We start from the raw sequence: 8,424 nt of genomic DNA on the forward strand, positions 1-8,424 counted from the left end.
GTCTGAAAATAAAACATTGGCTCCAGTCTGAAACTGTCACTTTCCACTGAGATGGAATATATTACTCAGAAAAGAGAAGCGGCAAATATTATGCAGCCTGCCTTTGGGAAAAGAAAAAAAAACACCCACTTCTTATAAAAACACTTTTTTGGGGATGAAGGATTTGATTTCAACTGATGAGTCATCGTTGTGTGTTTTTTTACCACTTAGCCAAAAAGTGAGGTTTTTAAAAAAGCATTTCTTAAAGCAAATTCTTCCACTGCTTGGGTTTCTCTCATCTGAGAGAGAAGGCATCCTAAGCACTTAGGGCCACGATTCCAGAAGCTGTCCCAGTTTGCATGAAAAATGTTATGGGACAAGATTTGTAACTATCAAGTTCTAGATTCATTATGAAAAGGCAACCTCAAAACAATATATACGATCTACAAGCAACAAATTATCAAGAAACAGAAAATAAAGTTTAAAACACAGATTTCAATGAAAAAAGAGGATGTTTTAAAATGACACAATGAATGTCAGAAAGGCAAAGGGATTTAAGGGAGCTTGGTGGACCTTGTACTACGGGCAACCATATGTCTTGGTTTACCAAGGACAGTCCAGTTCCTGCCTGAAAAGCACCCGCTTTCACTCTCAAAAGTGCCTTGCTTTGGACAGTGAGTTATATAATCACCCTCAGTGTGGCGGTTTCAAAACATGTGTACAGATTCTTTGACACTCTTACCATCACTAAGTCCATTTCCTTTCGCCTTGAAAAGTGGGTGACTGCCTAATGAACAGTGTGTGACAGCAGAGACACTGCCTGACTTCGAAGTCTAGGTTAGAAAAGTCCATGCAACTTTTCCTAGTTTGCCTTGGGAAACTTGCTCTGGGACCATCAGCCACCTGTAAGAAGTCTGGCTACCCAAGAGCTGCTCCATGGGAGAGACCACATGGAGAAACCGGAGAGCAAGAGCAAGATAGCAGGAGATGCCCAAGGAGCCCGAGCTGTGCTCGCGCCACTACTGGAGTCTTCCCAGGCCAGGCACCAAACATGTGAGTAAGGGAGACTTTGAGATGACTCCAGCTCCAGCTGTCATCTGACTACAGCCACAGGAGAGACCCCTAGTAAGCTTCCCAGCTGAGCCAAGCCAACCCTCAGAATGATGAAAAAATAATAATAAATGATGTTGTTCTTTTATGTCAACGAGTTTGAGATGGTTTATTATGCCACAATAGAAAACCCAGATGTTAAGTATAGGTGAAGTACTTCTAGGGCACCTATGGAGGACTTTTATGTCCTTGTGAGCTTTTTGTCATGAGCTTTTGCTCACTGTGCTGCACTGGCCTCCTTTCAGTTCTCCCTATAGCCAAGCTCCTTCTGAGCAAGGACACTCTGTCTACAAAGAGCTTCTCCCCATCCTTCCTTCCCCATCCCCCAGATCCCAGCTTAAAAACCCCTTCTCCGATCTTTCTAATACGGTCTTAGTTTACTCATAGCCACTGTGGGGGATTACATTTTCCAAAATCATCACAGCCATATTTCTGATCCTACATGATGTTTCCAAAACCTTGTCTTCCTTATCAAGAGGTGGGGTCTATTTTCCCTTCCTTTGAAATCGTGCTGGACTCCACGATTGCATTGGTGATCTGGTTCTACTCCACTGTCTCTCAGGACACACACCTGGGAACCCGGCCACCATACTGTAGGGAAGCCCAAGCCACTTGGAGAGGCCATGAGTATGTGTTTCATCTGATAGCCCCAGCATACAGCCATCATTAACTGCCAGACAGGTGAGTTTTCTTTCAAATTTTTCCAGTGCCCAGCTTTTGAGCCACCCCAGCAGATACTAACAGAGCAGGAATGAGTGCTCATCAATACTTGTAGTCTATTGTCATTGTTTTAAGACAAAGTTTTTGGGTGGTTTGTTATGTAGCAATAGATAATAGGAACACCACTGTATTTTTTTTTTCTTAAAACAGTTCCAATTGTGGTTATATAAACATTTTCAAATGATTTGTTGAATGTCCATTTCTCTTCCTAAATTGTAAAAGCCACGAGATCCAGGACTCTGAGTGTCCTGTCCATCACTGTATTTCCAGCACCTGACTGTGGCTGCTATACAACAGGCATGCTGAAATATATGTATAGAATGAATGAATGGACATACAGCCTGAAAAGTACAGGGGAATGTCATCAAAGTGAAAATGAAAATCAGAACAGTTCCTGAGGATACAAAAAAATATTTTGGTTATTAGAAAAGTGAGGAAGGATACGTTGCTGAGGCAAGACATCTGTGGAGCTTGGATGCTATTTTGTAATTTTGCGTTTATCAACTATCCAGTCACATTTTGGTGCACACTAACATGCACAATATCCCAGCAATGGCCTTTTATAATCTTTTGTCACCTTTAAGAGTTAGGTTCAGAGTAGACTCTTGGTTCATGAGCTTCGTTAATGCATTTATAAATAATTTAACTATGTCTCCTACCAAAATAACTATTATCTCTGGTATGTGGAGAGGAGTGTGTCAAATTAAACTCCATAGAGGAAAAGTTGTTTGAAAATGGGTACATTCAAACCAGCAGTGTGAGATAAAGAGTTGACAAGTGTTATTACAAAACACTTAGCTATTATTTTTGAGAACATGTGAACACATGACACTGACATCCCAGAGGGAAGGAAATAAGCTACCACAGTGCCCATCTTTTCAAAAGGAAATAACTCCTCAAAAAAGGAGAAAAACAGAACAAATTACCAATTTATCAACTTGCAAATTCCATGAGGAACTTGAGCTCCTGAGCACCCAGCTTGGCTGGAAGAGATGGATTCAGGGCCCAGGACCAGCTAATGGCCTCCAGTGAGAGTGACAGCCTGTATAAACAATTGCAGAGTAATGAATGACCATAGTTGGATGTCTTGGGTGTTTGACTGCAGGTGAACAAATCAATGTCTCTTCACATAACTGTCCTGAGTAGATCTGGCATCTCCTACTACTGGGGGAGAAATTAATACAACCTTGTGAATTGGAGCCACTCAAATGTCACAAAACTTCAACTAGTCATCTTCCTGTGTTTCCTGGTCAGAACTCACTTCCATCTTTGGTTCATATTCTCCAGTGAGTGGATCCCTAGTCTTCTTCAAGGTGGGAGAACGGTAGGCATCAATTATCCAAGATAGGGAAAGGGTCCTCACCCACTGATGCTACTGCTGCCTTGCATACATGCTCTTCTTTTAACACCCAGTGCTGTATTCTATGTATCTCATCTATAATGCAATGGAGTGAATGTTGTATTCCCCTCCCCAAAATTCATATGTTAAAATCATACTCCTCAATGTGACAGTATTAGGAGGCGGACCTCTGGGAGGTGATTAGGTCATGAGGATGGAGCCCTCATGAATGGGATTGGTGCCCTTATAACCGGAACCAGGGAGCTCTCTTGTACCCTTTCTGCCTTGTGAGGATACAACAGTCTGACACCCAAAAGAGGGCCCTCACCAGAACCTGATCATATTAACACCCTGATCCTGGATTTCCAGCCTCTATAACTGTGAGAAATAAGTTTCTGTTGTTTATAAGTCAACTAGTTTATGGTATTCTGTTATAGCAGCCTAAGCTAAGATATATACCAAGTCACTTGTCCTCTCCAAATGCATCATGTTCTCTCTTTCCTTTGAAACTTTGACCTGAAACGCCCTACCAACCCCCCTCCTATATATCTCATATTGTAGTAGAAGCTGTTGGGGTCCTACCCAGACCCCTGTTAGCTGGTCAGGTATACACATCCCCCAGCTGCATCCCCCACCCCTAAGCTACATCCTGCTTCAGAGATTCACTCTCTGCAGACAGGAGCCTCCTCTCCCAGAGGTATGTAAGAGGTGATGCACCCTCCCTCCGGGAAGCAGCCTGTAGCCAATGACTGACTGATGAGAAGTATAAGAGTGGGCCTCCTTGACTCAAAGAGGGGACAACCCTGGAGCAGTTCATACTCCCCTAGATATTCCCTTGGGATCAGGCTGAGCCTGGACTTTAGCTGAAACCTCATCTTTGCTTCACTGTCCACCCTGCTCTATGCTTCCCCCATTTCTTTACAGGTTTCTTCTGATCGCCCTCAGAATCACTTGTCTAAGATTTTCCCTCCCAGGCTCTGCTTCAAGGGAACCCAACCCAAGCAGACGGTGTCTCTTCTCGGAGACTTTCCCTGACCATTTCCCACCCAAACTGAATCAAGGATCCTCTTTCATGCACACGCCTCTGTCACTGAGCTTCTCACAAAGCATTGGACTCATTGACTTACTTGTCAAGTCTCCCCATTAGACTACTTGAGAGCAGAAACCCTGACCTATTGATCTCTTCCTCCCCAGCTCCCAGGACAGCTTTGTCTGCCTTATAGCTCATGCTCAGTAACAGTTTGATGAATTGAATTCTTGGGGACCTTGTTGAAAGAGAATATGCTGGTCAAATGTACAGAGATAAACGGACAAGCCTTATTTTGGTCCCCCATGTTGGAAGGGGGTTCAGGAAAACACACACAATGAGCGTTGTAGAAATAGGTTATGGGCCCTCGAATGTTGGCTAGAGCCATTGAAAAGGGAATGTAACCTGGAATTTGGGTCAATGAATGATTATCAAGTCAATTACTTACAAGGTACAATGGAAGATTTTTTTAAAAAACACATGGGACCTGCCTCGAAGCAACTTAAAAATCCAGTTTAGGAAAGATTGATTAAAAATATATGAGAAGCCATTCCAAGTAGAACATGAACCAACCTCCAGCCACAGTAAAGAATAGAAAGAAATAGGTTTAAATTATGAGAAATGTGGGGAAATATCAACGTCTTGACTGTCAAGGCAGTGGAAGTCTCACCAGCACTGACAAAAACTCTGTCTTTGCTGCCTCCGTACTGCCAACAGAATTTACTGTTTGTTCCAAAACCTGAATATAGGCTCCTGATCTCCATTTTCTTAGAAGAATTTATTTAAAACACACACACAGACATACACAAGCATCCTTGTAATTGTAAATCCTTTATCTGTCCTTTTGTCATATATCTTGTACAAGCCAGAAATGTTTTTCTCAAGGACCTGGGAGCCATCACTTTGACTTATAATCCTCGAGAAAGGTAGGGCCCTGTCACTCAGTCTTTATGGGAAGGTAGGAGCCCAACTTCAAACACAGGTGGCCTAGTCACAGCAATCACCCCTCACCTTCACCCCAACGTCCTTCAGAACTATTCCTTTAGCACAGCCAGCCTTTAAAATGCGTCCTGCCTTTTGATTCAGTGGAGTTGAGCTGAGGTCTCTCCCCTAGTGCAGTAGTACTGAATAAAACCTTACTGCCTTTAACTGGTGTCTGCCTTTGTTTCTTTTTGACAGCACCCAAGGGAAGCTGTGACTTCCACATTAGTAGCAAGCTTTGAAGAGAAGAGCAATGAAGTTCCATGTCAGAGGGTCCTGGTTGCGTCCTGCAACAAAGCAGGAGGCAGATAAAGTCCCTTCAAGTCCTTCTCCTGACCAGTGGTAAAAGCCCCTTTAGGAGCTCCGTGGGTACAAGGAAAGGATTGAACAAGGAAATAGAGAAGTTGTGTCTATAGCAAATGAAAATGAGACTGATCCTGCCTCTGCTTCTTCCTTGCTGGGTGACTTTAGATAGATTGCATAACCTCTCTGAGCTTTAGTTTCCCCATTCTATTAAAAAAAAAAAAAAAAAAAAAAAAAAAGGCAGCACTAGATATAATATTCAAGCTCTCTTCTAGCCTCGATATGTTCTGACTTTCAGAGCCCCTGAATTCCTGAATTATCTGGAAAGTCTCTCCTGCTCATCACTCTTGATGTTTCTGTTGAAATGCCTGTCCTCTGTTAAGGTGGGAGAGGAGCTCTCCACTGTGTGCCAAGAAAGAGCTCTCACACCTCTTCCAGGGCCATGTGTGGCCAGGATCCCCTGGGACAGTAAAGCACACATGGTTGCCAGAGCGTCTAACTTGGTGACTCAGAAATTGCCATCTGCTCAACAGCTTTTAATTGAAACTCCAAGAGGCAGAAGCTGGCTGGAAAAATCTTGCAAGTTGATCCACTAGGATTATCTTCACTAAAAGAGATTTTTTTTGTTTAATTAGTTGGAAGCCATTTTGTCATAGATGGATTATTCATGTGTTAGTCCTTTTGGTGCCCTGTCCTTTCCCCTCCGTGTTCGAGTCCCACAGACTCTTTTTAAAATCTTTTTTCTTCCGTATTATGTTAGTTTCAGGTGGACAACATAGTAATTCAACATTATATACCTTACAAAGTGGTCACTACCATAAGTCTAGTAAACAGTCTGTTACCATACATACCTATTATGATGTTATTGACTCTACTCCCTATGTTTTATTTATTTTTTATTTATTGTTGACAGTATTACAGATGTCCCTCATTTCTCCCCCCTCTAGCCTCCCCTCCCTGATTCTTTAGTGAACACAGGCTCTGGTTTTTCCGTTTGAGACTACAGCGCCCATCCTTTGAGGCATTCAGTGTTACAGAAGGCTTTTCTCCATCACTCAGGAGACAGATAAGTTAGTTATTTCAACCTGGATGGAGAAGTCAAATGTGATCAGTGCTCAATTTGGGGTAATGTGAGTCAGTTACCATATACTCAGGAACCAGAAACTTATGGTCACATTGGTCAGCACAGAGTCAGCAGGAGAGCATGAGCCTGAATGGCAACACTGACCAAATGGAAACCCAGTCATTCCAGGGACAGAGCATTAACCCTTTGTACTCAGGGCTAGAAAGAACTTCCAGAGGCCAGGCTCCATCTGCTACTGGCAAGAGGGTGAGTGAAGAAATAAGTGAAGTCAGGGGCTCCCTCCAATTTGGGATTTGGACTACTGCAATTCCTCATATGTCTTCAGGGGGCACAGTGTGAGATTCTGGTTTAACAAAATAGGCAGAGTCCGGGAGTGGAGAATCGGTGTTGGAACCAAGGTCAGATGTGATTGCAAAAATGAAGAAGTTGTTCAAAGTGCTTCTAGGTTTAGAACTATTATTAGGTAAAATAATTTCAACCCACAGGTATGGAATATTATCTTCATTTTAACCCTTTTATTATGGAAATTTTCAAAACATACAAAAGTGGACAGAACATTTAAAGAATCTCCATATACTAATCACTCAGTTCCAACAATTATCAACTCAAGGCTAATCTTGTTTCATCTATATCCCCCCATCCTCAGCTCACTCTTCATATTATGCCTTCACATTTTATAATTAAGGAAACCAAGGCTCAAGCATAAATGAAGAAGAATGAATTGGGTCATTTATTCTCAATGAATGGGAGGGGGTGAAGGTGGAGAGATTATCTCACATTCTTTGGTGTAGCATGTGTGTGTTTTGGAAAAAGCAAGGTCAATAATACATTGTTGTTATATAATTTTTATTTGTAACATGAAAAAACAATACCTATTGTTCTCATAATATAAATTACAGAAAGCAAAGCTGGACAAAAGATTTCTCAAAGTAGAGAGTAGCAATGATATCAAGCACTCTCAGTCTGTGAGATTTTTATGTCTATCAGAAAGAGGTCATGGGTTGGAATAGGTCATAAAATACAGGATTAGAATCTATCCAAGGTCCCCTTTCCTCTTTGATCTCCCAAGATTTATAACCCTAACACCTGGGAATTGGAGGCCTTGGCTATTTCCCTTTTATAGCATCTAGCACAGTTCTGTGTAACTAGAAGGTGTCAGTAAATGTCTTGAAGAAGTGGCCTTCCTTACGGTTGTCATTAAAATCTGAACCAATGAGAGACTTAAAGGAAATTGCTCATAAACATCTTACACATGGAAAAATAAGCTCATCTCCAAATTGGAAAAATTGCTTGAAAATAAACAAACCCTGTAGTTTTCAAATTCTGTTCCCTAGAAACTTATGGCTGCATGAGGGGTTTGGCAAGCATTGACATGTCCCAATCAACCCTGGAAGAATTAAACTCTGTGTTGCCTTTGTTTTATATTTGAGTTTTGCTATAAAATTTCATTTGAATTTTAGAGAAAAGAGTTCTGCTGCTAAAATAAACAGTGACAGTAGTGTCCTTCCACAGGGAAGGAGCTGATGGTATAGATGTGAGGATGTGACTTGCCCAAGCTTGCACAGCAAGGTAGTTGCTGGGACCAGACCCTTATGCCCCAGGGTCTATGAGAAGTTGGCATGGTTATTGGATTGGGAGCCACAGAAAGTGCCAAGAAAGGGAAAAAACCCTTTGGAATGAAAGCACTGTCCACACAAGTTCTCCTGCTCTCCCAACTCAGGCTCAGCAAGGCACTTTCCAGCTGTTTGTTCTGTCATGGTTCCAGTGAGTGAGAGGCACTGAGATCCAAGAAAACATTCTAGAGCACCAGTGGGTTCTGGAGGGCTGAGCTATCGAACCCTTGAACCATGGCCTTCATGCTATCCTGGTTGTTTAGCTAAG

Source organism: Miniopterus natalensis, chromosome 15 (genome assembly GCF_054644295.1).
Source record: "Miniopterus natalensis isolate mMinNat1 chromosome 15, mMinNat1.hap1, whole genome shotgun sequence".
Lineage (NCBI taxonomy): Eukaryota > Metazoa > Chordata > Mammalia > Chiroptera > Miniopteridae > Miniopterus > Miniopterus natalensis.